The sequence below is a fragment of the Dermacentor variabilis genome, chromosome 8 (assembly GCF_050947875.1).
Source record: "Dermacentor variabilis isolate Ectoservices chromosome 8, ASM5094787v1, whole genome shotgun sequence".
In the NCBI taxonomy this organism is placed as follows: domain Eukaryota; kingdom Metazoa; phylum Arthropoda; class Arachnida; order Ixodida; family Ixodidae; genus Dermacentor; species Dermacentor variabilis.
This window is the reverse complement of record NC_134575.1, coordinates 129,789,364-129,816,331: the sequence shown is the minus strand read 5'-3', so window position 1 is coordinate 129,816,331 and position 26,968 is coordinate 129,789,364. Positions and strand designations below refer to the sequence as shown.

The following is a 26,968-nucleotide window of genomic DNA, read 5'->3' as shown; positions in this document are numbered from 1 at the left end:
TATTGACCCTGTTCCAGGCTTTGGCCTCATCTCTGAACGAGTTAATACTCGATAGAAACTTCTGCCAACTTTCTCGTCTGGCCTGTCGGCGGGATCGCCTGCCTTGGGATTTTACTTTTTTAAAGTTGCTAAGATTCTCCGCAGTGGGAGAAGCGCGTAGCAACCCCCACGCCCTGTTCTGTTTTTTACGAGGATCCTACAATCGTCGTTCCACCACGGGACACGCCGTTTGCACGCCAAGCCATTTACTTCCGATATGCATTTAGATGGGACATCTATTATGAAGGCTGTAAAGAACTCGACTACAGCATCAATTCGTAACGAAGACAGGTCAGCCCATGAGATACTAGTAAGAGATCGAAATGTCTCCCAATCAGCTGTCTCTATCTTCCACCTAGGAGCGTGTGGTGGATATTCGTTTTCTTTCGGTGATCTTAGCAGTATAGGGAAGTGGTCGCTGCCGTAAGGGTTGTCGGTAACTTCCCATTCAAGTTCAGGCAGTACAGACGAGGAGACTATGCTAAGATCCATGGAAGAATAGCTTCTGTTTGCAACAGCGTAATATGTGTGTTCCTCTTATTCAACAGATACGCACCAGAACAGAAAAGGAACTGTTCGACAAAACGTCCTCGCGCATCTATACGAGGGTCGCCCAGCAGGTAGTTATGTGCATTGAAATCGCCAAGAACAACATAGGGTTCTGGCAATTCATCTATAAAGGACTGAAATTCATGTTTGCTTAGTTTATAATGCGGGGGTATATAAAGTGAGCAAATAGTGATCAGTTTGTTTAGCAGAATAACTCGAACCGCCACTGCCTCAAGGTCCGTTCGTAGCTGTAAACGTTGACAGGCTATGCTTTTTTGAATTACAATTGCAACACCGCCCGATGATGCGATAGCATCATTGCGATCTTTGCGAAAAGTAACGTGCTGTCGAAGAACATTTGTTTGTTTTGGTTTTAAGTGTGTTTCCTGTAAACACAGCACTTTTGGATTGTGTTTATGGATGAGTTCTTGCACATCATTAAGATTCCTGAGAAGACCTCTGACATTCCATTGGATGATTTGTGTATCCATATTTAAAGAAAATTGGTGCTGTGTTTACGGAAACGGAAAGGGTGCCTTAGATTACAGAGCCCTTTCGAGGCCCTGTAACAGGGGTTCTGCCCTTTTTGAAGCGTTCGAGCGAGTCTCGGCGTTCCTTAGGCGTTTGGTGCGCCTTGAGGAAAGGTGTAGTGTCCATTGCCTCCTGTGAGACGCCGGACAAGCGCTCTTGCGAGCGAGAGGTTTTCCGAGAGAGTCCTGCCCCGGAAGGCAAGACCCCTGCGCCCACCAGCCCGGAGGTCGATGGGGCTCCCTGAGGGATTTGGCTGCGCTGGCCGTTGCCAGCGCTGGAAGGGGCCTCGGAGGTTGGCTGCGCCCACTTTCGGGGTCGCTGGCCCCGTCTGCTGGGTTGGCGGAGCAGCGCTAGCTGCAACCGCCGCGGGGGCAGACGGCGTAGCTGCCGACTCACTGCTTGTGGGTCGGACAGCCACCGGAGGCCGTTGTGACGCTGCCCCCTGACGCGCCACTTCGGCAAAGCTTTTCTGTGGCAGGTATGCTACCCGTCTGCGTGCCTACTTGAATGTGATATTTTCTTTTACTTTGATCGTTACGATTTCTTTTTCTTTCTTCCAGGATAGGCACGACCGCGAGTACGCGGCGTGCTCCCCATCACAATTTACACAGTGGAGAGGGTTCTCGCAAGTTTCTGTGGTGTGTTCGTGGGCACTGCATTTTGCACATGTTTGGCGGCCCCGACAGCTCTGCGAACTGTGGCCGTAACGGTAGCATTTGAAACATCGAAGCGGATTTGGCACGTACGGCCTAACACGGAGCTTGATATACCCGGCCTCGATTGACTCAGGCAGGACACTTGAACCAAAGGTGATTATTAAGTGCTTCGTCTGAATCTCTTTAGCATATCGCCTCATCTTAATTTTTCTGACATTGATCACATTCTGTTCGCTGAAGCCCTCGAGGAGTTCCGCTTCAGTCAGCTCAAGCAAATCATCATCCGACACAACACCGCGGGTGGTGTTCATTGTACGGTGTGGGGTTACTGTTATGCGGGTCTCCCCAAATGAGACTAGTTTCGGTAGTTTTTCACATTGTTTTAAATCGCGGAGCTCCAAGAGTAGGTCACCGCTTGCCATCCTGGACACCTTCTAACCTGGGCCAAAAACATCAGTCAAGGACTTTGACACAAGGAATGGTGAAAAGTTTCGCACAGCTTTGGCTTTTCAGAGTGAATAACATGGAACCGGGGAAAATTCTGGATTTGGTGTCCGAAAAACTGAAATACATCTTCGGTGCGCCCTCGTTTCTGAGGGCGATCAGGAAGTTTGGGGAAAGAAGTTTCCATGAAAATATATAAAAATTCGGCAACAGCGCCGACCGCCCACCACGGAGCCCAACGAGGGGACGCGGCAGAGCTTGCATGCAAGTCTGCACGACGCGAGTCGTACGCCGCCACTATAACCAAATATAGTGTACCCAAGGTTGGATAACCACACAGGGTTAACCCTTGCCGCCAAGAAGAAGGAAATAAATAGAAGAGAGAAGGAGACAGGAAAGGTGAAAAGTAAGGCAAAGACGAAGGTTGTAGGAAGAAAGAGACAGGAAAAGGCGACTGCCGATTTCCTCCAAGAGTCGGTCAGTCTGGAGGTGCCGTCTATGTGAAGCCGGGGCCGAAAACGTGTGTTGCCTTAGCCGGGGGGCCTTAAAGGTCCAAAAACCCAGCATCGGCTCAACCCCCAGGATACCCTTTTCCCCAGACACGGCTAAGCCGCGCACGGCTACACGCGGGAGGGTCCAACCCTCGTGTGCTCGGGTCCGTGGTGTCGCAACACACCAAATGCCTGCTGACGCAGACGCCCCTGCGGGGGGCTACGCGCGGGAGGGTCCAACCCTCATGTGCTCGGGTCCGTGGTGTCGCAACACACCAAATGCCTGCTGACGCAGACGCCCCTGCGGGGGACAATTTGCAAGTGCATCTTTGCTCGTTGTAAGCTTCATTGACAATTCTTTGTACATTACAAATTCATATTGCAGGGAAGCTTACTAGAGCACATTCGCCATTATGGTACGTGTTATTCACCTTCAATGCAGAAGCAGAATGCGGATTCTTGCCCCTGCTTTTGGCTGGACTGCGCATGCTCTTTGAGAATTCATTCATTGTTCATAAGTGCACTTACTTTACTTTAAGCTTACTTTACTCTAAACTGGAGGGCTCAATTTGATATGGAAGCACAATGTTTATTAAGGGGACAAGATGTTGCCAAAATGGTTGCAGCACAGATTTTTTTTTCTTCCAGGCACCTTTTCTACTTGAAGCGTCCATTCAAGTGTTTCGAGCCTCTTTGAACCAGCACATAGTGTATATAAAAATTGGACACTGATTGGGAACATCACCTGAGTTCATGCCTATCTATAGTAAAGAGATGTAGCACGACCAGACAAAATTAAAAGAAGGGGGTGGGCTGCAGCAATAGTAAGTGTTAAATGGTGCTTTATGCTTTTCCTTGAGTTTTGTTTTTGTGCTTTTTATGGATCCTCCGCAGTAACCACGCGAGTGCCGAACTTGAGCTTATTGGTTTCAAGTCTCATGGTTGTCACTAACAGAACAGTGTGATAAACGAACGAGGGCTTGGAGGCATCCGTGCACCTTGCTTGCCTCATGCATGGTGCTGCTTCATAAGCATCGTGAGCATCCAGGCCAACTAGGAAGGGAGGTTTGTTGCAATCGCTTCTGAACTGTATTACCACCAAACCAACAGTGCTCTCAATGACAGCTTTTGGACAGTAGAATGCTTGCACCCAGCAAAGTTTTAAGGAAGCATACAGGATGTGCAAAGTGGGCTTTTGAAGCTGGCAGCATTACTGAAGGTGACATGTGCTACAAGGCCTTGAGGAACACCCTCATTTATTTACGCCCTCATCATACTGTATGAAGCTTCGCATAATAAGTGCGACAATTAACATCTGCTGGTTTTTCAGTGTTATTCCTGTCCAGCTTGCTGACAGCTATCCTGAGTGTTTTAAAAGCAAACGACCGCTGCTGGACAAGAAGTGCTTAAAATAAGGGTCGCTATAACCACATATGTCACACAAAATGAAAGAAGGGCACTGAGTGTACAGGCGGTTTACTTCATATCCAATAAGCTCGGTTCTCCCTTTGCAAGTGGGTCAACTCAACTTGCCCCAAAGTTACCAGATGCTGTGTCCCCTGCAAAGCTGAAGATGTGTACAAGATCCTGACACCCTGCAGCAGCATTCACCTGGGAAAACAGGTCACTATAAAAACTACTGCCTTTACTAACATGCTAATAACATGAAAACAGGCAGAAATTTGGCTATTCATTGGCCCCAACTGCAGGTGCAAGCTACTCTTCCACCAGGTGTGTGTTGTTCACAAGAACTGGAGCTATACAAATGCAGATAAGAACAATGATGTTTGAAAGTAGTAGAGTTGCGCTATATTCTGCACAAGCAGTGCTACCTGCACCGCTGGTACCTTATAGCCACAATTTATGGCTGCACCACCATGCAAAGGCACTATTCTTGAATTAACTTCGATTATATTTATGGTGGCCATATATTGCAAATGTCACATGTGTCATGCCACCAGTAGTGGGTAGCAATCTTTCAAGCTTGGGTGACAGAGGCAAAAAAGCAAAATGCTACAATCACACGCAAATGTAAAACAGCCTTGGACACAAAAAACCGACAGAATGAAAGGGGAAGACTCCATCTAAGAACAGTCTATGGCACCACATGACATGGTGTAAAAAATGTTGACATGCCCTACCCATAAAGAAAAAGCAACAAACACAGAAAACACGCCTTAAAATGCAATGTACCGAGTCTGAAACCAAGAAAAAACAACCCGAAAAAGGTTTCGCTAAGTCTTTCAACGATTAAAATTGTCAAACTGTCTCATCACTTCTTAATGAACCTGCACAGCTGAAAAGGAAGGGAGGAAAGCCCAACAGTAGGGCTGCAGAAAATGTCACCGAAAAAATATACTTTGCTGACCAACGATACCTGTGGTTTAGTTGTAGTCTGTTTATAAACTAATTGTGTATAAACTTTTCTTGTTTAGAATGGTTTAGCGGATAGGGAAAAAATTACCTTAAGAGCACCAGGTGTATGCATAGCCTACGCACAAAAAGCCACTGCTTTCTTATTTTTATTTTTTTTTCTCTACTTTTCATGAGTATTTAAGTGCCTTAATAGCACTGCTAACATCCTACTACAAAACACAAAATTGGGCAAGTTGTGGCATAAAGAAAATCGCAGTGTCACTCGTAATGTGAAACAATGATGCAGTAGCTGGTGAAATATGCGCAGGAAGCTTACTTCATGCAGTGTTTCTTGAACACTTGCCAATGCAAGTCGGTAATCTCCTTTAAAAAGTCAAATAAGTAAGAGTCGTATTTATTTGTGGGAGTTGTGCCTCCCAGTGTTGAAGTGGAAAAACTCGGCTTTTCTTCCTCCTCTTTCATATCTGGATTTGGCCACTGATCCACACCAAAACAACCCTTTAGCTTCTTACTGCTGAATTCGTTTTGGTTTTCTCAAATCTATATTTGGGCTACCCATTGCTAGGACTTGCGCTTAATCAAAGAATGAATCAATGAAATAATCAATTCTCAAAGAGCATGTGCAGTCCCGCCAAAAGCAGAGGCAAGAATCCGCATTGCGCTCCAGCATTGAATGTGAATAACACGTACCATACTGGCGAATGTGCTTCAGTAAGCTTCCCTGCAATATGAATTTGTAATGTACAAAGAATTGTCGATGAAGCTTACCACGAGCACAGATGCACTTGCAAATTATGTCACAATTGAAAATAATGAGCACAGTGTAAACCTATGTGCCCGTTCCACTCTTAGTATGCTTTACTGCACGATGTTTATTTACACCCCTGTATTGCGGTGTAGCAAGCTACGAAAGAAACGTTGCATAATTAGGCTTTTTACGATTATCTTTCTCGCAATACAAAAACATTTCGCGGTGAAGCATACTAAAAGTGAAAAGGGGCCACTGTCACTGGACATAATAAGAGTTCTTTAATTACACACTCGCGCACCCGCCACCTCTCAGGTCGCCTAAGTGGACATACTATGCTGGCTGATAGCGGCCCCCCCCCCACTTTTATTATGCTTCACCGCGTAACTATAGTGTACTGCGGCGAAGAAGCCGTACATTTGTATTGAGTGAACAAACGAATGGTTTTTACAACAGTACAGAAAAAATTGGAGGACGCTTAAGCTTCGCCTTCAAGAGTGGAACGCGACAGCGTTCCCATCGACCCGCCAAGGGGTGTAAGACAATGCGCTACGGCGCAGGGATCACTTACGAGGCGCCCCGCATCGGACTTTGCGGCCACCTATCACACGGAGAGCGTCGAGCAACGCAGCGTTCGGCGCGGCAAAGAAACGTGCGCCTGAGCAAACGGAACGAACCAAAGAACTCGGTGTCTCGGAGGGGGAAACGATCTACGCCAGCCAAACGTCGTGATCGGCACGGGCAGAGAGATAGATAGATAGTGATCTAAAGAAAGGAACGGCGCTTGATTCTGCAACCCGCGTGGGAGCACGGCGAAGCGTCGTCAGGGGAGAGGGAGTCGGAGCCGCGACGCGCCTGGCACCGGTCCGCGCACAGCCCCAATGCGCGCATGGCGCGCCACCTGTCGGGGCAGCGCCGTACATTGAGAGGAGGGGGTCTTCTGTGTTTGCCGCAAGATGGCTCTGCGTGTGCGGTAAGCGCAGAAGAAATTTAGCGGAAACTTACTTCGCTACTCTTGTAAATGCAACTTCTGTAAGTTACATGCTCATAATTACCGATATAAACCGCAGTATAACTTTGTACGGCACGTTTTTAAGGCAACACCGCGTTCACTAGAAGCGCGTTTGTACCGCTTTCAAGCGTCGAACTCGTGGCTGAGTGGTAGCGTCTCCGTCTCACACTCCGGAGACCCTGGTTCGATTCCCACCCAGCCCATCTTGGAAGTTGCTTTTTATTTATGAAGTGCCTGCCATGATTTATCGCTCACGGCCAACGCCGCGGACGCCGACGCCGACACCCGACACCGACGACACCGGCTTTTCTGCGACACGAGCTCCTTAACGCTATCGCGTTAATAAACGCGCATCATGCATCAGTCTACCACACGGAAGAGCGTCGCAACATACGGTAGCTGATTCGTACAGGCTATGTAACACACTTATCAGTCGTAAAGGGTATTATGGTTAATTCAAACTTTCAGAAACACATATGTGTTTATGTTTACGTTCGCACTTCTTGCGTAATAATACTCCCAGAACTTTCACAATAGAAAGTAATTGACAACACACAAACGCAAATAACACAGACATATGTCTCATTTTCAACTCGGCCGTCATGCAAGTGACATATAGCGCGGAAAAACGTGAACATGCTGTGTGTTAGCGTCGTAAACTTCATACTAGGCAAGGAGCTAGCATACCACAATCCCGCGACAGTTGCTAATGAGACCAAGACGGGAGCACATGTCTGAACGCACAAACGGAGCCCCTAAGCCACTCTGCTCCTCCGCCACCCCCGCTGCACGGCTGCACCACTCGTTTCAAGCACAGCACACCAAACACACATTCAGCGCTGAACAGTGGGCGGTCGACGCAGTTGCATTTACATGACTTGCAATGACCAGCACATCCCTCGATGTCCGTTAAGCAAAGTGGGACACGGCGACGCCACATCGCGGTTCGCAAAATTTCGCTGCCGAGGCGCTAGGCTACTTCGATATTTCAATTGTCAGCCCCGCCGAGTTCTCAAGAAAGCACGGGTCACACAACGCAGATTCTGTACTCCCAGAGATCACCGAGGCCAAAGCCGCACTGCCGCACCGCCACTACTCACGGCTTTCCGCCAACACAGAACCTACAACCGAGACACAAGCAACGCACGTACAATCACATGAGCAATGTTGAACAACGCGCGGTCCAGAGAACGATCACGCCGAGGACGAACACGCCACGGCGTCGCTCGGCGCCAGCATCGCGCCTTCTCAAAAATTCCTAAACGATGCCGTCCCTAGGCACCTAGGATCAGGTCACGTTAGGGGTTTTTGTACGACAAATACTCACGCGCCAGTGCTCACTGACGACGCCGTTCCCACAATATTCCCTGACGCACTCGCCTATATGTCTAAGAGTGTCCCGAAAAAGAGAAAAGAGAGGAACCTCGCAGATAGTTACGCCCCAACACCGAAGCGCAGAGCGGGAAACGACCCCCTGGAAGACGGCAACGCTCAGGAACACGGCAATGTAAGCTTCTCAGAGGCAAGACCACACCCATTCAGCGACATTCCACTGCCTTCTGTCTGCGGCAGCTGAATTGTGCTGGAAAATGAGCCTGCAACGTTATGCTTTGGTTGGCACTGCAGCTATGGGGTAGAAAATTTGTATGTCAGTAAGCATGTTGCTTTCATGCCGTATTCAGAGGTCGCTTGTGCTGAGACGAGTGCTTACCGTTGCTGTGTGTACTGTCGGTACGTAAAGGTTGAAGAATTTTGTGTCAAGACGCCTGACGACGCAGCGGCGGCATTGACAAAGATATTGACGATATCTTAATACCTTGCCCAGGCTTTGAAATCTACCCAATCCAGCCAGGACAGTGCGTTGAGTTTGGAGGCAAGCACTTTGCAAAAAAACTACCTCAGGAGATCAACTGACGGCAACTGTTTGCGATGAAAGTACACGAAGAAGCTGGCACTAAACAGAACATATCGGCTTAAGAAAAATCCAAGTATATCATACAAACAATGAAGTGCCAGGAAGGCCCTCCGATTGCTGCGTGCACGGAGGAAGCTGGCAAACGCCGAGAAAAGTGTTGCAGAGCTTCGGGTGATCAATGAATCTATTTCCAGCTCTGTCTTGGAAACAGAAACAAAGATAAACGGGCTTCCACCAAAGCAGCGCCTTGCTGTTAAAACGTGTTTTGATGCAGCCCGCAGAAAGTCGAGCTGCGGCATGCGGTACGACAAATTATGGATATTGGAATGCATCCTTATGTGCATGCGAAGCCCCAAGCTCTATGAGCACATCAGGTGGCACGAAATAATGGCTCTGCCTAGCAAATCGTGCCTGGATAAACATACGCAAAGTTTCAATGGTGCATTTGGGTTTATCACCAGCATTCTCTCAGGTGTGCAAAGAAGACCCAGGACATGGATGAGTTCACTCGCCATGGTGGACTTGTCTTCAATGAAATTAAGCTTTCAGAAAACATCAGTGTGAGACCATCTGGCGAGTTTACTAGTTTTGTAGACCCTGGACCACTTACTGACGACACAACAAAAACGGCAACAAGTGACCATGGCCTTGTCATGTTCCAGCCATTACAAGGTAAGTTATGCAAATTGAACGGTTGCAACGCTAAAATGGCTGCAAAGATTTCAACATGCAGTTTTATCCTGTTATTTTGTTAGTGATGTTTGTCATTGCTTTTATAATAAAAGTGGCTTATGTTGTGAAAGTGCTTCACCTTGAAATTGATACAGCTACCTATGTATTGTTTTCTGTACGGCTCATCAGGGTGTATGCACGAAATCAGGAGGCGCGGTGCATTGTGGGTGAGCGGCCATCTTGTTGTACTTCTTAGCAGACGCCCGCTGTAGCCTCCGCACCCGCTAGTGCAGCATGCTGCGACGATAAATGGTATAACCGCTCCAGTGACGCGCTACAAGTTGCCTGTTCGCAAAGACAATGACTTCAGTTGTTGAAGACTATGCAGCGACGTTATCTGAACCTGACAGACAACGTTACGAGATCAAAACAAAAGCGATTGGCCTGGACCCTTTTACGATGCGTGCGACTGCATCAAAGACATCGGCTTTGATGCGTGGATAGCTCAGACATCTACGAATTCTTGGTTCTGAGGACTAGCTTCACGACGCGTAAGCAGTTGAAGTCGCGGAAGGCGCTGGATGGCCACAATTTTGTGACGAGCGGCTGGGTGCACGAGCCGTCTGTGAAGGTTGTGTCTGCCGATACCGTAATCATCGTAACAAAGGTAAGGCGTCTTCTTTTGCACCATAACATTTGCTGATTGCGCATTTTATTCGCAGGTAAACCACTCACAGAGCCTCAACCAGGCTCCGCTAACAGTGTGGGTGTTGGCCAATAGCGACGGCGACATAAGCACTGCGCACTGCACTTGTATGTCAGTGAACGGCGAAGCCTGCGCTCATGTTTCTGCCGTTCTTTTTTTCCTCGAGTACGGTGGCGTGGGCGGCAAGAACGTTCTTGAACTGACAGCGCGAATGCCTGGCTTCCAGCCCACGTACGAAAAGTGGAAGTGCGGCCCATTGCTGCCATGGATTTCGCGTCGAGCGCGCGGAAGAAACGTCGGCTCGATTGTGAAGGAACTTCAGTTTTCGCGGCCAGTGTGTGTTTGTGTGGCCAGTCGTGATGAGCACGGATCCCACGTACAGCGACATGTATGTCTGCGGCAAGAGCTTGCAATGGTGCACACCTGCGTCGACTGTACGACCGCAGTGCACAGAGCTTGTCTTATGGCCAGCTGGCACAACATTGCAGTGTTGTTTACAGTAAGCTGCAGATTAGTGACGATGCAGTCAGCAGCATAGAGGCAAGGACTAGGCAACAGTCGACGAGTACTCGATGGTTTGCATACAGGGCTGGCCGTATCACAGCGTCCACATTGTACCTCTGTCATTTGCTACCCGCATGAAAATAAAGCGTCATCGCCTGCACTTAGGTACGGCAGGCAAAACGAATCAAATGCACTCGGCGAATACGAACTGACTGCCACAAAGTTACACCAGCAAGTACAATTTAAGGAGGCAGGGTTGGTAGTTTCACAAGCCCACATTTACCTTGGTGCCATTCCCGACATGCTGGTAGAACGTGCATGCTGTGGTGAGGGCCTAGTTGAACTGAAGTGTCCCTGGAAAGCCAGGGATGGGAACATAAGTGACCTCCTGTGTGACGCTAACAGCTGTGTCGTCCAACCTGATGGTGCACTTGAGCTGAAAAGTAATCACCGGTACTATTACCAAGTTCAGCTCCAAATGCTTGTGTGGCAGAGAACTTACGGTGATTTTGTGTTGTGGAACAAGAATGGAATGAACGTGCAAAGAGAAGGCGGATTTTTCTTTTGTTGTACCTTTATTGACAACAGCAGAGAAATTTTTCTGCAAGGTGCTTTTGCTTGAGCTGGTAGGCCGTTGGTACACAAGGCAAGAAGAAAATCGACCTCCGACACTGGGTCAGTCCGCTACAGCCTTAACTGCTAACATGCCTCTGACGGCAGTGATAGCACGGAGTACTGCATATGCAAGGGACCAGAGAAAGGCAAAATGATTGCCTGCGATGGCTCGAATTGCCCTATTACATGGTTTCATTTTAAGTGCATAGGTATGACAAGAGCCCCAAAGGCTGACCAATGGTTTTGTCAGTTTTGCAAGCAGTGAGGCTTGTTTCATTTTTGTGAAGTGTGACGTGCATATGCGAGTTATGTACCTCAATAATCATGTAAAGTGAGTACATGATTCAGTCATGTAAAGTGACTACAAACGACTTTTGGATTTTAAAAGCCTACTTTTGGCAGCTGTGTCAGATACAGGTCACATTCTTTGCCAGGGCCATCTTTCACTTCTGAGGTTCAGGTTACAGCAACGTAAACTGCAGGAGCGTAGCCACCCTTTAATCAAATGGCACTACAGAGTTGCAACGATTTGTAGGGGCAGAACACACGCGAGCAATTTTGTCTATTTGGCATTCCCCGTGCTCATTTGCTTCCAGGGCTTCAACAGGGAGGTTCCCTTTCAGTACGGTGAACTTGTTTCTCACCATTCCTATTACTCTCTCCATGTGGATTCTTACGTTTGCTATCTCTCTTGTCCGCTCAATGTCACTGCTACTCAATTGTCTTTTTTCTTTAGTGAAAGCAGGTGTAGCCGGTGATGCATGGCACAAACCCACACTTTCCGCTATCAGGAAACTGCTGTCGGCTAGCACAACATCCCCGTATTCAAGCAGGTTCAGTACCCCACATTCCTGTGTTATGGCTTTGCCACTGGCTCGACCACCAAATGCCTGTGACAAAACGTAACTGAATTCTGTGGACATATTCCCAACAGAAATTTCACAGTATTATTATGTTTGTATGCCGACCATGTCTCTGCTCGAGGCAGGTACGAGCTTGGTAGATTCAGTACACTCGAAAGTAATTGCGGCAAACAGCCGAGCTGCTTTTCGCTAACTGCGCCACTACGCCGAGCGCGGCCACTGTGCTTGAAAAGTACCCCAGAAAGTAGCGAAATTAGTTACAATAATGTCTGGGGTCAGTGAAAGAGCCAAAACTTGCCCCGGTAAGATTCAGTACATGCGAAACTGCGTCACACGGCCAAGGTGCTTGTCGTCGCAAAGCCAGGTTCGGCGAGCGTGCCCAAAAACTACCGAAATAAGTTATAATTATGCTTGGGCTCATAGAAAGCGTTGCAAACATCTCCCAATACGAGTAATTAACTCACATTAACTAGGCTTGGACGGCGGAGCTGTTTTTCGATAACTGCGTTACTATATACGTTGTTTTCTGCAGTAAACCTAAATGTGCTTGAAGTGCGTCGCAGACTGTCAAACAAAATTCCTCACCTTGCTGTAGTCCAGTAGTGCAGTGGTGCCGTGTAGAAATGCAGATGGAACACAAGAGAACGCCGGGAGCCCAAAAAACGGGCTACATCCAAAAGAGACGGGTCGCCGAGCACGCGAGCTTCACATGCGCGGCCAGCCTCGCCCACTCCTGCGGCTTGTCCGGCGCATGACGTATGCACGCGCGCCTGGCGTGCCGCTAGCTTGTTGCTAGGCAACGCAACAAAAATAAGTTGCAAAGTATAAGTTCATTTAAACGCAAAACTTTTTCATTTTTAGTGGGAAAGAATAAAAAAAATAAAATAAAGTTAATTTCACATTCTTTTTTTTTTCTAATGCTCGTGTCAACTAACGGATGGAGTTGAAACTAGGCGTGACGTGGTTCCTGTTGCCAGTTTTTGAAGAGTGTCCCCTCTTGTTGAATTTTGGTCTCTTCAATTTGGCTGCACTAGCTGCACGAGTTCAGAGAGTGCAGCACTGTCGTATACGTTTTGCCATAAAATCCCTTGATATTTTGCAAGTAGCGACACTCTTTGAACTCTGCCGCCGCCGCGCGACCTCGTCGCCCCTTGCGCGTTCCCCCGCGGCAACCAGTTCTGCCCCCGTTTTTCTGCACGACGATTGGTCTCCCTGACGTTGCCCTTGGAAACGCGCGGATCTTGAGTTTTGCTTCTGCTTTTCTTTTTCGTTCGCGCCATTTTCCTCCTGAGCACGGCTGGCTCGGCGCTTTAGCTCGGCGTAGCGAACGTTGTACGCTGTGTTTCCTGCTCTATGTGCTAGCGCTATGCCGAGCTGTTGCGCATATAACTGCAGCAAGAGGCCTGAAGATGGTCATGCCGTTTTTATGATACTACAAGGAAAGCGTGACGGCTTGCGCAGGAAGCAGTGGCTGCATGACAGTGGCCGAACGAACTTTGTTCCGACAAAGAACAGCGTTGTTTGCGAGCTGAGGCGTCTTTCTTATAGCTCGTAGCAAAGCCTCCCGTAATGCTGCATTTTTTTTTTCATTCTTCCGGCCGGCCACCAGCGTTTTTGTTGCGGTTGTCCTTAGTATACTTGATATTCCGGGGCGTCTCCATCACCTCGCACGTCGCTAACTGTTGTTATTCAGTCGGAAATGAAGCACTATAGATTCTGCATTGCGCCCTGAAAAAATTAGTGGCAAGTGTACCCATGGCATTGCAGGTGATGAGCGTTAGCTTGTCAACATTGAGTTTTTTTTTTTAAAGTTTTAAGGCGAAATCCTTTAGTAATCCTGTGTTTCAATGTCGCGTTGTAAACTGGAAGTATCACGTGACCCAAGGAAGGCCAGAGGTGACCCAAAGCACGTCCACCACTGTATTAGAGAATGATTACCAAAGTTAATAAATGAATCATTAGTGATTGACATAAGGTGGATTATGGAGGATTAAGGTCGATTAGAGTGCATTAAGAAGGATTAAAATGCATGAAAAAGATTAGGGTGGGTGGAGGAGGATTAAGGCGGATTATGGTGGATTAAGGTGAAGGGTTGATGAAAGGGTATTAAGACCGATTAGGATGGATTAGGGTGCATGAACAAGGATTAGGGAGGATTAAGGTGGATAAAGGAAGATTAAGGACGATTAATGTGGATTAAGGTGATTTAGGCTTGGTAAAGGAGGATTAAGTCTGATTAGGAACCATGGAGCTGGATTAGGTTTGATAGAGGTGGATTAGAGTGCATTAAGATAGATTGGGACTAGTAAGCGGAATTAAGTTAGATGAAGGTGCATGAATAAGGATTAAGGTGGATGAGGGAGGATAAAGGCATATTATGATGGATTAGGGTTGATAAAGGAGGATTAAGACCGTATAGGGCAGGCTAAGGTGCATTAGGGGCGATGTAGGTTGATTAGGTTGTATTATGGTGGAATGGGAGTATTCAGCTGGATTAAGGTGGATGAAAGAGCATTAAGGTGGACTAATGTGAATTAGGGTTCATTGAGTATTTAGACCAATTAGTCTACCATAATCCTCCTAATGCACATTAATCCACCGAATCCACATTCATCGACCTTAATCCTCCATTCACTTTAATCCACCATATTCCAGGAAAGTCCTTAACGCACCCTAATCCACCTTCATCGGTCTTAATCTACTCTAAGCCTCCTTAGTGCATTTTAATCCTCCTTAATCGACCCTGTTGCTTCCTCATTCACTTTAATCCACCCTAAACCACTATATTCGTCCTTAATTTACCTTAATCCACATTCATCTACCTTAGTCCACCCTAATCCTCCTTTATTCACTTTAATTCACCCTAGCCCACCATAATCCTGCTTAATGCACCTTAATCCTTCCTAATCCACTCTTATCCTTCTTCATGCACTTTAATCCACTATAATCGTCCTTAATGCACCTCAACGCACCTTCATCCACCCTAATCTACCTTCATCGACCTTAATTCAACCTAGTCCTCCGTTATACACCTTAATTCATTCATACTAATGCACCTTAATCAACTTTAATCTACCTTAATCCTCCTTAATACACTCGAATTCATCTTAATTCAATCACTAATCAATCATTACTTTGCTAATCATTAATCATCTCTCATACGCGGCTGCACATGCTTTGGTTCGCTTCCCGTCTTTCTTCGGTCACATGATATTTTCTATAGCTCACAACGGGATCTTGAAACAGAGGTCTAAGGCTTTCGCTTAATAAGCCACACACAAAGGGGTGTGTCACAAGCAATACTAAATCAGAAGCACGAAGTAAAGCATCTGATCATGTGGCAGAAAAATTGTCTGGAGTATAGATCTCGCCTCAAAGCTCCCGTTACATCGGTATACCCCGTTCATACGGCTTTAAGAAAAAACCAACCTCCTCATAAACGTTGCCTCCAGCATTATCGATGCTGTTAGCATTTCTCAAAATTTTCAACCCCACTGGGGCGCGTAACTGGCCCAAAATAACACGCCTCCATAGAATCCTGCGGCCCTTACGCGGGAGCCCAGGAGGAAAAGCGCGCCGTGCGCAGCCGGCGGGCAAGGAGAATCGAGGAGGAAAGCGCAGTGAGGAGGAGAGTCGCTGCTTTCAAATTTTCAAGGGGCTTTATTTTGCCAGTGCAGCGCGCGCCCTCTGCACTTTCCTCTTCTTTTTGTACAAGTGCAGGCCTAGTTCTCGACGAGGTCACGACTGCGCTGCACTCACTTCGGATATTGGCCTCGAGCTCCACCACTGGAAAAGCTGGCGCCACCGTCGGCGTGACGTGCTAGGAGGGATCACGTGGACATAGCGGCCGCGTCGGCTGCTTCGGGAGCGCCGAAGCGAGCTGAAAGCGAGTTTAAATTCCCTCGTACGCTGCGGTCCTCATTTAGTGGCGAAATTTTCCCGCTTCGAGTGTCTCCTTTACAACGCTTGAAAGCACCACAATAGGTAGTGGCTGCCTTTGAAGGCGCGCAACATGGAAGGCTACTGCTCGGTGCCGCAGGGCCGCACGCGCGTAACGGAGGCCGGTGTCAGCCTTATTCACACGTAGCCGCAGCACAAGAAGCTTCGTGAAGCTTGGCTTGCGAAACATAAAACCGGCAAACAGTCATCGGCTACAATTCGGGTATGCAGCAAGCACAGATGCGAGGAAGATTTCTGCTACGGCGCCCGGTCTGCGATGTTCTGAAAACGCGCACTGAGACGCTCGCCCGAGGCCGCTGCCCGACTAAAGTCATGACGGTTTGGTCTATGAACTTGTCGATGCTATAGATACTGGCAAGTTCAGTGGAGTGAAAAGGCAGCGGTAAGAAGCACATTTAAAAAAAGCATGGCAGATGGTCATGTTTGTGTTATGAATTAATGCACTGGATTACAAAAAAGGAGCAGCGGGAAATTGCACGCTGAGAACACCGATAAACATACAGTGCGACGCAACTCGAGAAATAATATTGAAAGGTGAAAGAATTTAGAAGAAAAAAAAGATTGAATCGTCGCGACGGCACATCACAGTCCCTGTAGGCGTCGAAGTCTCTACAATGAAATTATTTTTGAAAAGCTCTGATAGCGCCCACGCAACAATGGTTGCTTGTATACCGTCAAATGCTCATATTCTGCGGCCTAAAGCTCATGGCACGGTGCGAAAATGCGCGCGCGGCGAAAGCGAAACAGTGCGCGGACAAGCGTGCAGACGCGCAGTCGGTCGCTGCGAAACTGCGCGATCGCCGCATTGAGTCGTTCTATTACGCTCCATTTAGTTATACAAACACTATAAGAACATATTTCACATAGTTTGCTTTCAGCGTTTACCTACCTTTCACGCAAGAAGCCGGTTCGTGAGATTTCATCGCGGCAACCGCGCACAGTGGCGTTCAGTGTACGTATTCGGTAAATCGATAGCGTCTGTAAACGATTGTGTGCTTTCAGTTCGCCCAAGATTATTATTTAGGCAGTAAAAAACGTCTCTCGTTTCGAAAGTACCTACAGAAATGTCCGGGAGAGCTCGCGCGTGCTGTTTTCAGTGAGCGCTGACAGCAAAACCTATGAGGAGCGCGCCGCGTGATCCCTCATACAAGCCAGCGAGGCGCTTCCGATAGATGGCGACTCCGTAACTCCTCGCCGCCAATAGTGTCTAGAATCATAGAGTTTTCACTACAACACCTAGGGGGAAATCTGGCGCCACCGTCTGTGGGGGTTTCTTAAGGGGGCACCGTGCCGTCATGGGAATGACCATGGGAATGACGGTATAGACCGTTTCATCGGGCGAGGAGGATAGGGCGCGCGGAGAGCCTTTCCTCCTCTCTGACTAGGGCTATCCGGCGCGGCGCTGCTTGAAAGTATTGCTGTCGCGTGCTGCGGAACGATTTCGAGATGCTTTAGATGGTACTTTGTGAAATTTACGCCGTGTCCGTTCATATAAGGTCGTCAGGGAAGCCTTTCGGTGCATCGGTAACTACAGTAGGCGGAAATATCTTTTGGGGGCGCAAAAATGTGACGCGTTTTATCAGCCGCGGTGTACGTACATTATCAGTCGCGGTGTGTGTATGTGTTGTGAACCATTTTGCTTATATCTGTTTTAATTCAACAAAGAAAAGCGGTGTGTCTGTATTAGCAGCATGAAATGGTAAATCTGCTCAATATCTGATCGCTTGGCGTAGGGAGTAAAACATAAAGCATAAGAGCGCATGCTCGTGCACGGCCAACCTAAGGCAACCATGAAACACCTAAGCGGCAGGCGCAATCAAATATTTGTGATACACCGGCATCGTTCTCGCGCATTTCAAGTTTAGTAGGCTTCAAATTACCATATGTCTACGCTAGCCTTCCTGCATCAGGCCGATGGCGCTGCTCAACAAAGCGATCACTGCGGTTGGTGAACCAGCACGGTGCATATGTAAGCTGTGCGCTTCGGCATTGCCTTTTTGGCCTGCATACAGCCATAATATATGAGGGATCGCATAAAAAGGATGCGATGCCTATTTTTGAGGACAAAATTTCCGTAATGCGTGTGAGTGCGTCGTAGAGAATGGAACCAACACAACCGAAAAATAAATTCCGTTATCATCCTCTTTCTCGAAAAAGCAAGAGAAAACGGGCTAACGCCGCAATAGGGCCTCGCATAGTCACGCCGCACAACGTTTATAAATATGTAACCGCTGATGCGGTATGCTTGGACCATGCGGTATATAGAACAAAGATATATGTAATCCAGCACCTACCACTGCTTAGGACGCTCGCGCAGTTCGTAAACAGTCCCTTTGCTGGACAAGCGTAATTCAGACTGTAAGGTATGCTGCTATCATTTGCCAAAACTATTTTATTCAGGGGCGGAAACCTCATCCATCGAACCAAGTAGTCACGCAATGTAACCTGCAGCGAACAGTTTGAACGCTTGTCAAAGTATAACATCACAGCTCCTATCGTAGTAGAACGGTACCCACGCTCACGCTGTTACGATCGTCGCGTATGTTTCACGGCTCCTAAACCGCAGCTTAGACATAGAGGATAATACTGCAATAAGGTCACGTTAGTGACTGGAACATTCAGAAATACACAATTCATCTCCGAGGCTGATTGTAGACTCGAATATGCGCGCGCGCATCGTGCTGCGTGTTTCGTCCACCTCAACGCCAGCAGAAATTCCGGCCATGACTCCTTAAACCACTTCAGCACGTCTCACAGAACCGTTTACCACGTAGAAGACACGTCATACTAAGCAGACCGCACGACCGCGAAAACAAACGCCAGAACCTGCCGCCGAGCGTATACCTGCCATGCAAAAGACCGCTTTCACCCAAGCCAGCATGGCGCTGCTCATAGGCGGCGCCACTGCGTTCACAATATGGCGGCGCCTACGAAAAAACGGTCTATATGTTTCTCCGAGGCTCGTGTTGGCTGATGTTGTACGAGGCTTCGTCTAAAACGTGGTTATGGCTACACAAATAACGCGTTCTCAAAAGTAAAATCTTCATGAAATGTTTCCATTCACGCATATTACATCTTTACTCACCTACAATGCATGACCAAGCGAAGAAAAGCAAGAACAGACGACAAACTGTTTCAAAGCGAGCGCGAACCTTGTCTGTCCTCCAACTTTAGCGGCCTGTTGATACTTTTTACGTAACATATAATCGTACACGCAATAACAAGTTCTCATAGTTAAACAAAACATGTTTTTGCGTAATAATAAAACCAAAACAGCTTTTCACGTGCTGTTGTAGTAGAAAATGAATCATTGCGACAGACGGAAGGGTGCTTGCCAAGCGCGTCTTCAAGGTGTCCTGTGTCTCTCCGAGAACGATGCCAATCCGAAGTCACAATATACTGGCATTCCCATGCATACCAAAGCGCAGCAGCACCAGATTTCTCTCTAGGTAATGTAGTGAGAAACTCTATGCCTAGAATATACTGGCTAGTGTGTTCAACGCGCGACGCGCACTACTTGGCACTACGCGAGAGGGTGGCTCCATAGAGTTTCTCACTATAACACCTAGAGGGTAATCTGGCGCCACCGTCTATGGGAGTTTCTTAAGGGGGCACCGTGCCGTCATGGGAATGACGGTATATGTGTCTGCGAGGCTCGTGTTGGCTGGTGTTGTAAGAGGCTTCGTCTAAAACGTGGATATGGCTACGCAAATAACGCGTTCTCAAAGTAAAATCTTCATAAAATGTTTCCATTCACGCATATTACATCTTTACTCACCCACAGTGCATGACCAAGCGAAGAAAAGCAAGAACAGACGACCAACTGTTTCAAAGCGAGCGCGAACCTTGTCGTCTGTCCTCCAACTTTAGCGGCCCGCTGATTCTTTTTACGTAACATATAGTCGTACACGCATTAACAAGTTCTCATAGTTAAACAAAACATGTTTTCGCGTAATAATAAAGCTAAAACAGCTTTTCACGTGCTATTTTAGTAGAAAGTGAATCATTATGACAGACGGAACGGTACTTGCCAAGCGCGTCTTCAAGGTGTCCTGTCTCTACGAGAACGATGCCAATCCGAAGTCACAATATGCCGGCTCTGTCAATAGAGGGCGATGCTCATCGGGAGGGTGCCAGAGCCGCAGCATACCGCAGCTCCGCTCGCTGCGCAGACTGGTCGCCGTCGGTTTTGGCGCGTGTACGAGATTTCTGCGTGTTCCTTGAGTGGTTGTTTTGCGGCCTTCCTACTTCTGTGCGTGTCTTGTGGCTGCTCTGTCATCAAGCGCGAAGTTTCCTAAATTCACGACACAAATGCTAGTGGTGCAGCACGATGTCAAAGGCAAAGCGGCAGTGCAAGGAAAAGACGTGTTTCGTGCCGCTTTGTCGGAGAGGTTACAAGTCGAATAAAGAGCATGTCTCGATGTTCACTGCTCCAAACGACCCTGCGAGGCTCGCGGAGTGGGAAAGGAAAATCAAGAGAGGGGACAGAAAGTTGACGCCGTCAGCTGTGGCGTGCTAAAAACACTTCGAAGACACCTGCATCGAGCGGTCGTTCAAGGTAACAGTCAACGGCGTTCTTAATGAGATTCTCCGAGAGAAACCCCGCCTAAAGCCCGATGCTGTCCCGACTGTTTCTGAGAACTACCCTCCACACCTTGTACGGAAGGAAAGAAACTTATGCGAGCAGCAACCAGCTCGTAAACGCCATAAGCGGGATACAGGGACTGGACACGGCAAACCGGGCTCGGAAATCAACGAGGACTCCTGTTCTTTCGGAGCAGGCTTCCAAAACTGCAACGACTGCTCCAGTTCCAGTGAAGCGGGCACTGTGGGCGACTCTGCAACACTGCAGACATCTAACCACCACGGAGGCCGTCATCCGTTTGAGGACATTCTCATTCCGGTTACATGGATGCGGATACCTACAGTGGACTACAGCCTAGCTTATGGTTGCTGCGAAGCACAAGCAAATAATTTTTCAAATTTGTTCGTGGAAAGAATGGTCAGGTTTGGAAACCCTTCAGCTGACGAAGGCTTGGTCGTGGCCACTGTTTATTTGAGAGGCCGGGAGGAGGGCAAGAAAGCTGTAAGGACACTGAATGAGGCGGAATCTTTGATTGGAGATGTTAATTTGAAATACCTATGTGGTGACTGCCGTACGAAGCCTACCTCAAAAAAGTACGCTTCATACTGGGATATGTATTTTGCCGAGAGGTGCCTCCTCACAACTCCATCCAGAGGGGAATCATGTGTGCACCGCAAATATCAACGCAAGCTTGCACAAAATTAAATGCGCAGAACAAAGGAAGAAAGTGCATGCGATGAAAAGAAAAAGTCGAAGAACATAATTCGCAATTTGGCCAGAACACGAAGGAGGCTTACCAGGGCACAAGCACAAATTTCCCAGATGAAAGAACGCAACGAAGCACTACGTGAACAGGAATTTGAGAGAAGAATCCAAGCACTCCCTCGCAAGCAGCAGCTGGCGGTGAAGAACTGTTTTCTTGCTGCTAGGAGGAAATCAACTAGAGGCATGAAATTCGATGACGAGTGGATTTTCGAGTGCCTGCTGATGAGGATGCGAAGCCCACCGCTTTACGAGCACCTAAGACGAGAATGAATAATGATTCTGCCTGGACGCCGTTGTTTGCAAAAATACCTTCAGCGTTTTAAGGTGGTTTTGGCCTTAACGCAAATATATTCACAGCTTTGCGTGAGAAGACTAAAAACATGGACACATTCAGCTGCCATTGAGGCCTCGTCATCGACGAGATCAAGTTTTCAGAAGACCTGAATGTAAAGTCATCGGGTAAGTTGTCTTATACGTTCATGCAGCTAGGATGACATCCAATAAGCTATGTTTTGCATAAGTTTAAAAGCGCCCGTTGTGTTTCTTTTGCAATTCAGGTGAGATCAAAGGCTTTGTCGACCTCGGTGAGCATACACCTGACAAAAGCAAGGGAGTTTTGGCCAACCACGGAATGACTCTATTGTTTCAGCCGTTCACTGGTAAGTTTCGTTTCCACAATGCGCTGTAAAAAGTGATGCTATCAGGAATAGCTTTGCTTCACGCCAAACTCTTCTTTTTCTAGGCAACTGGGCACAAATACTTGGTTTGTTTGCTTCAAGAGGAAATGTCAAAGCACATACATTAGCCAAGATAATTTTGGAGAGTATTGTGCTCTCCGAACGAGCTGGCTTGTACTTCGACTCAGTTACCTGTGACGGTGCGAGTTGGAATCGAAGCATGTGGCTACGTTTTGGAATCCAAGGTAAGATTATGACAATGCAATTATAATCCACTGCTGTACAAAGCATATCGGTGAATAACCTTCAATTCTTTTGTGCCGGTTGAATGTCACATAGTTTTAACATTAAGTTGGAGCTACTTTACGATAGCATGTAGAACATAGTCGTTTGTAGTGCTTAGATCTGAACTAATTGACATTCTGTATTCCTTCCATAGGATCAGCTGGTCATGTCAAGTGCAGCGCTAAGCATCCAGTGGACACGAACAGGAAACTGTTTTTCGTGTCAGATTTACCGCATTTAATTAAGAATGTCCGGAATGCATTCGTTTCCAAATGATACCTCACGCCCAGTTGTCGTGTTCATAGCTGTATCATTCAAGCTGCTTTAAATGCGGACCGCGAAAATGTAACCCTTAAGGCAATGCCGAAAATAACAGATGCGCACATAAGGCCCAATAATTTTGAAAAGATTAAGGTTGACCTCGCATTTCAACATTTTGGAGATGAGGTAATTAAGGGGCTTTTTCTACACCACCGGCATGTGGAGACTATATACACTCGGGTGCAACCAACAGAAGACTTTGTCAAGCTAATCAATCGTTTGATACGAGTAATGACCTCCAGAGTAACCAACCGTGCACTTAAGCTAGGCAGCTCGGACATGCGTTTCTTGGAAGACTTTTTAGGATATCTGGACAAGTGGGAAGAACATGATAAACCATCTGGAGGTGGTTTTTTATCTGAAAGTAGAGCTGCTGGGTTAAGAGTGACAATAACGAGCACTCTAGGCTTGCTTTCCTACCTAAGCACTAATGTGGGTTTCAAGTATATATTAACATCCCGTTTAACCCTCTTTGGGATCATTAGACAATCGTCGGGATGTAACGATCACCCAACTGTCTCACAGTTCCTGGTGACTGCTCAATTTGATGGCATTTTATAACCTTGCCAAGTCGCCACGAGGAGGCAACTGCTCCCAGGATGTTGTCCAAGCACTGCTGCTTGGACAACAATAAGACATCCGTTAAAACTGTTTTAGATTCTATGGACAGCTTGATGGACCGAGGAAGGGTCGATGAGGCCGAGGATGTAATTGACACTCTGGTTGCAGAAAGTGACCGTACAGGATACACAGAAAAGAAAAGCAACAACGCCCTACTTTACTATGTAGCGGGCTATGTGGCGAGAAAAAATTATTGCAAGAACAGCTTGCCCCAGTTGTGCTGCTCAGCTTTGCATAAGCAATACTGAAGCAAACGCAAATGCGGATGCATATTTCACTACCCACTTTGACAACGGTGGGATCATTTATCCAAGTCAAGCTTTATCGAGTGTTGTAAAGCTCATGGAAGATAGCTTTACATCATGTTTGAGAAAGAACAAGTTGCACATGGAAAGCTTACCTGAGTTGGCCAGCCTTTTACATTCCCTAACGTTTCCAACTCTTGGTTTCCCCGAGCATCAGAAGCAAACACTGTCAGCTGTATTAAAGTTCTATGCTCTATTGAGATTTAGATTCTTTGTCAAGGGTCTTAACAAGGAACGAGATGGACAGCGAGAGAGACTAATACTTCTAAAGCTGCGCCACTGCAATTGAATACACGCTTTTTCGCAGCTTGTGTTCGCCAAAAAGCATTACCCTCCACTCGCACTGGCCCCTTTGATTAAAAATGCTGTATTCGCTCCATTAAACCAAATCTGTTTTTTGTGTTTGGATTCCACCAACCGTTGGCGCTCGCATGTGCGTTTATATGGTTACCGTGTGGTTCACGTACTGAGCTTTGAAGCTGTGGAAATCTGTACGAAGCAGGCTAAAACGTTACATTATTCCTAAGTTCCTGAAATAGATGTAAAGCAAAGTATTAAACGGGAGCCGAAGCTACGCGCAGCGCACTTTCCAACTCTGAGCAGCGCGGCGCAAAACCGTTTCGCCCCGCTGCGCGCGCTCACCATACACGGATGGATGGATGGATGGATGGATGGATGATTGTGGCTCAACCCTTTGAATCGGGCGGCGGCGGCGCGCGCCACCTAGCCTTTAATGGTTCTATATGCATGCATACCTATGTATTTACTCCTTTACTTTTGCGTTGATATTGTCCACCAATCAGATAGCCTCCGTTTAGTTATTTCTACCTGTTCAAAGTCTATTCTACTTTCACTGTCTTTAAAACCCAAGGCTTTGAATAGTTCCCCGTTAGATTCAACTGCAGGGTGAAGTTGTTTACAAGCAAGTATCAGGTGTTCCGCCGTTTCCTCCTCCTCTCTACACGCCTCGCACACCAAATCTATCTCCTGGTATCTGGCTCGGTACGTTTTAGTCCTCAGTACACCTGTCCTGGCTTCGAACAACAATGAGCTTCCCTTAGAGTTATCGTAAATATTTTCTTTGGCTATTTCTTGCTTAAACGTCCTGTATGTCTCCAATGCCGATTTGGTTTGCATCTCTGTACTCCACCTACCCCTCTCTGCCTCCTTAACCTTTTTCTTGACAGATGATTCCTTACTTGTTCCCCCGCTACTGCCCAAGTATTTGCTTGTCAATTTTCTAGTTCGCTTCCTCCACCTCGTGTCAACATTCCTCGTGTATAAGTAACTGAAAACCTTCCTAGCCCACCGAATTTCCCCCATTTTTCTCAATCGCGCCTCAAATGCTATCTTGCTACTAGCCTCTCTGCCCTTGAAAGAAGACCATCCCAGATCCCCCTGCACTCCAAGATTTGTTGTCTTGCCATGTGCTCCCAGAGCGAGCCTACCCACACCACGTTGCCTAATTTCCAACACCATCACGGACCACAGCGCCGCCATGCGGCCGCCGCCGGCAGGCATCACCTCTGGGGCCACTGCGCCGCTCGCGCTGAGCCACGGCCGAACTCGAGCAGCAGCGGCGCGCGTTCTTGTTACGGCCTGAGCATTCGCCCGGCGAGCAAGGGAAAAATTTCTCAGTGCCTCGCGCCACTGCTCGCCGCGTGAGGGCGCGGCGACCCTACCCCTCCTAAAACCCCTTGATAATTTGAAAGTAGCGACACTCTCCTCCTCACGGCGCTTTCCTCATCGATTCTCCTCACCCGCCGGCTGCGCACGGCACGCTATTCCTCCTGGGCTCCCGCGGACGGGCCGCAGGATTCTATGGAGGCATGTTCTTTTGGGCCAGTTGCGCGCCCTACTGGGGTTCAAAATTTTGAGAAATGCTAATAACAGCATCGATAATGCTGAAGGCAACGTTTATGAGGAGGTTGGTTTTTTCTTAAAGCCGTATGAATGGCGTATACCGATGTAAAGGGAGCTTTGGGGCGAGTTCTATGCTCCAGACAATTTTTCTGCCACGTGATCAGATGCTTTACTTCGTACGTCTGATCTAGTATTGCTTGTGACACATCCCTTTGTGCATGGTTTATTAAGCGAAAGCCTTAGACCTCTGTTTCAAGGTCCCGTTGTGAGCTACAGAAAATATCACGTGACCGAAGAAAGGCGGGAACCGAACCAAAGCATGTGCAGCCGCGCATAGGAGATGATTAATGATTAGCAAAGTAATGATGATTAGTGATTGGATTAAGATGAATTCGGGTGTATTAAGGAGCGTTAAGGTGGATTAAAGTTGATGAAAGTGGATTAAGGTGCATAAAGAGGACAAGGTTGGATTAAGGTCGATGAAGGTGGATTAGGGTGGATGAAGGTGCGTTGAGGTGCATTAAGGACGATTATAGTGGATTAGGGTGGATTAAAGTGCATGAAGGAGGATGAGGGTGGATTAAGAAGGATTAAGGTGCATTAAGGATTATGGTGGGCTAAAGTGAATTAAAGTGAATGAAGGAGGATACGGGTGGATTAAGGGGGATTAGGGTGGACTAACGTAAATGAATGTGGATTAAGGTGAATTAAGGACGATTATAGTGGATTAGGGTGGATTAAAATGAATGAGGAAGCAGTAGGGTTGATTAAGGAGGATTAAAGTGCATTAAAGAGGGTTATAGTAGATTAAGGTCGATGAAGGTTGATTAGGGTGCATTAAGGAGGACTCGTGGATTATGGTGGAATAAAGTGAATGAAGGCGGATTAAGGTAGATGAATGTGGATTCGGTGGATTAATGTGCATTAGGACTGTGGTAGTCTAATCGGTCTTAATACTCAATGAACCCTAATTCACCTTAGTCCACCCTAATCCACCTTAATGCTCCTTCATCCACCTTAATCCAGCTTAGTACTCCCAATCCACCTTAATACAACCTAATCAACGTACATCGCCCCTAATGCACCTTAGCCTACCATATACGGTCTTAATTCTCCTTTATCAATCCGCATCCATCATAATCCGCCTTAATCCTCCATCCACCTTAATCCTTATTCATACACCTTAATCCAACGTTATCCTGCTTAATAGTCCCAATCTACCTTAATACACCCTAATCCACCTTAATCTACGCTAATCCATCCTAATCGGTCTTAATCCCCCTTTATCAATACTAATTCACCGTAATCCACATTAATGGCCCTTAATCTTACTTTATCCACCATAATCCTCCCTAATCCTAGTTCATGCACCCTATTCCACCCTAATCGGTCCTAATACCCTTTCATCAACCCTTCACCGTAATCCACCATAATCCGCCTCCACCCACCTTAATCTTTATTCACG

The 26,968-nt window shown here is 47.3% G+C and overlaps 1 pseudogene; it reads left to right on the top strand.

Annotated features, from left to right (window-relative positions):
• Nucleotides 1-9,403: 9,403 nt before the first annotated feature.
• On the top strand, nt 9,404-25,193 carry LOC142591569 (uncharacterized; annotated as a pseudogene).
• The last annotated feature ends 1,775 nt before the right edge of the window (nt 25,194-26,968 follow it).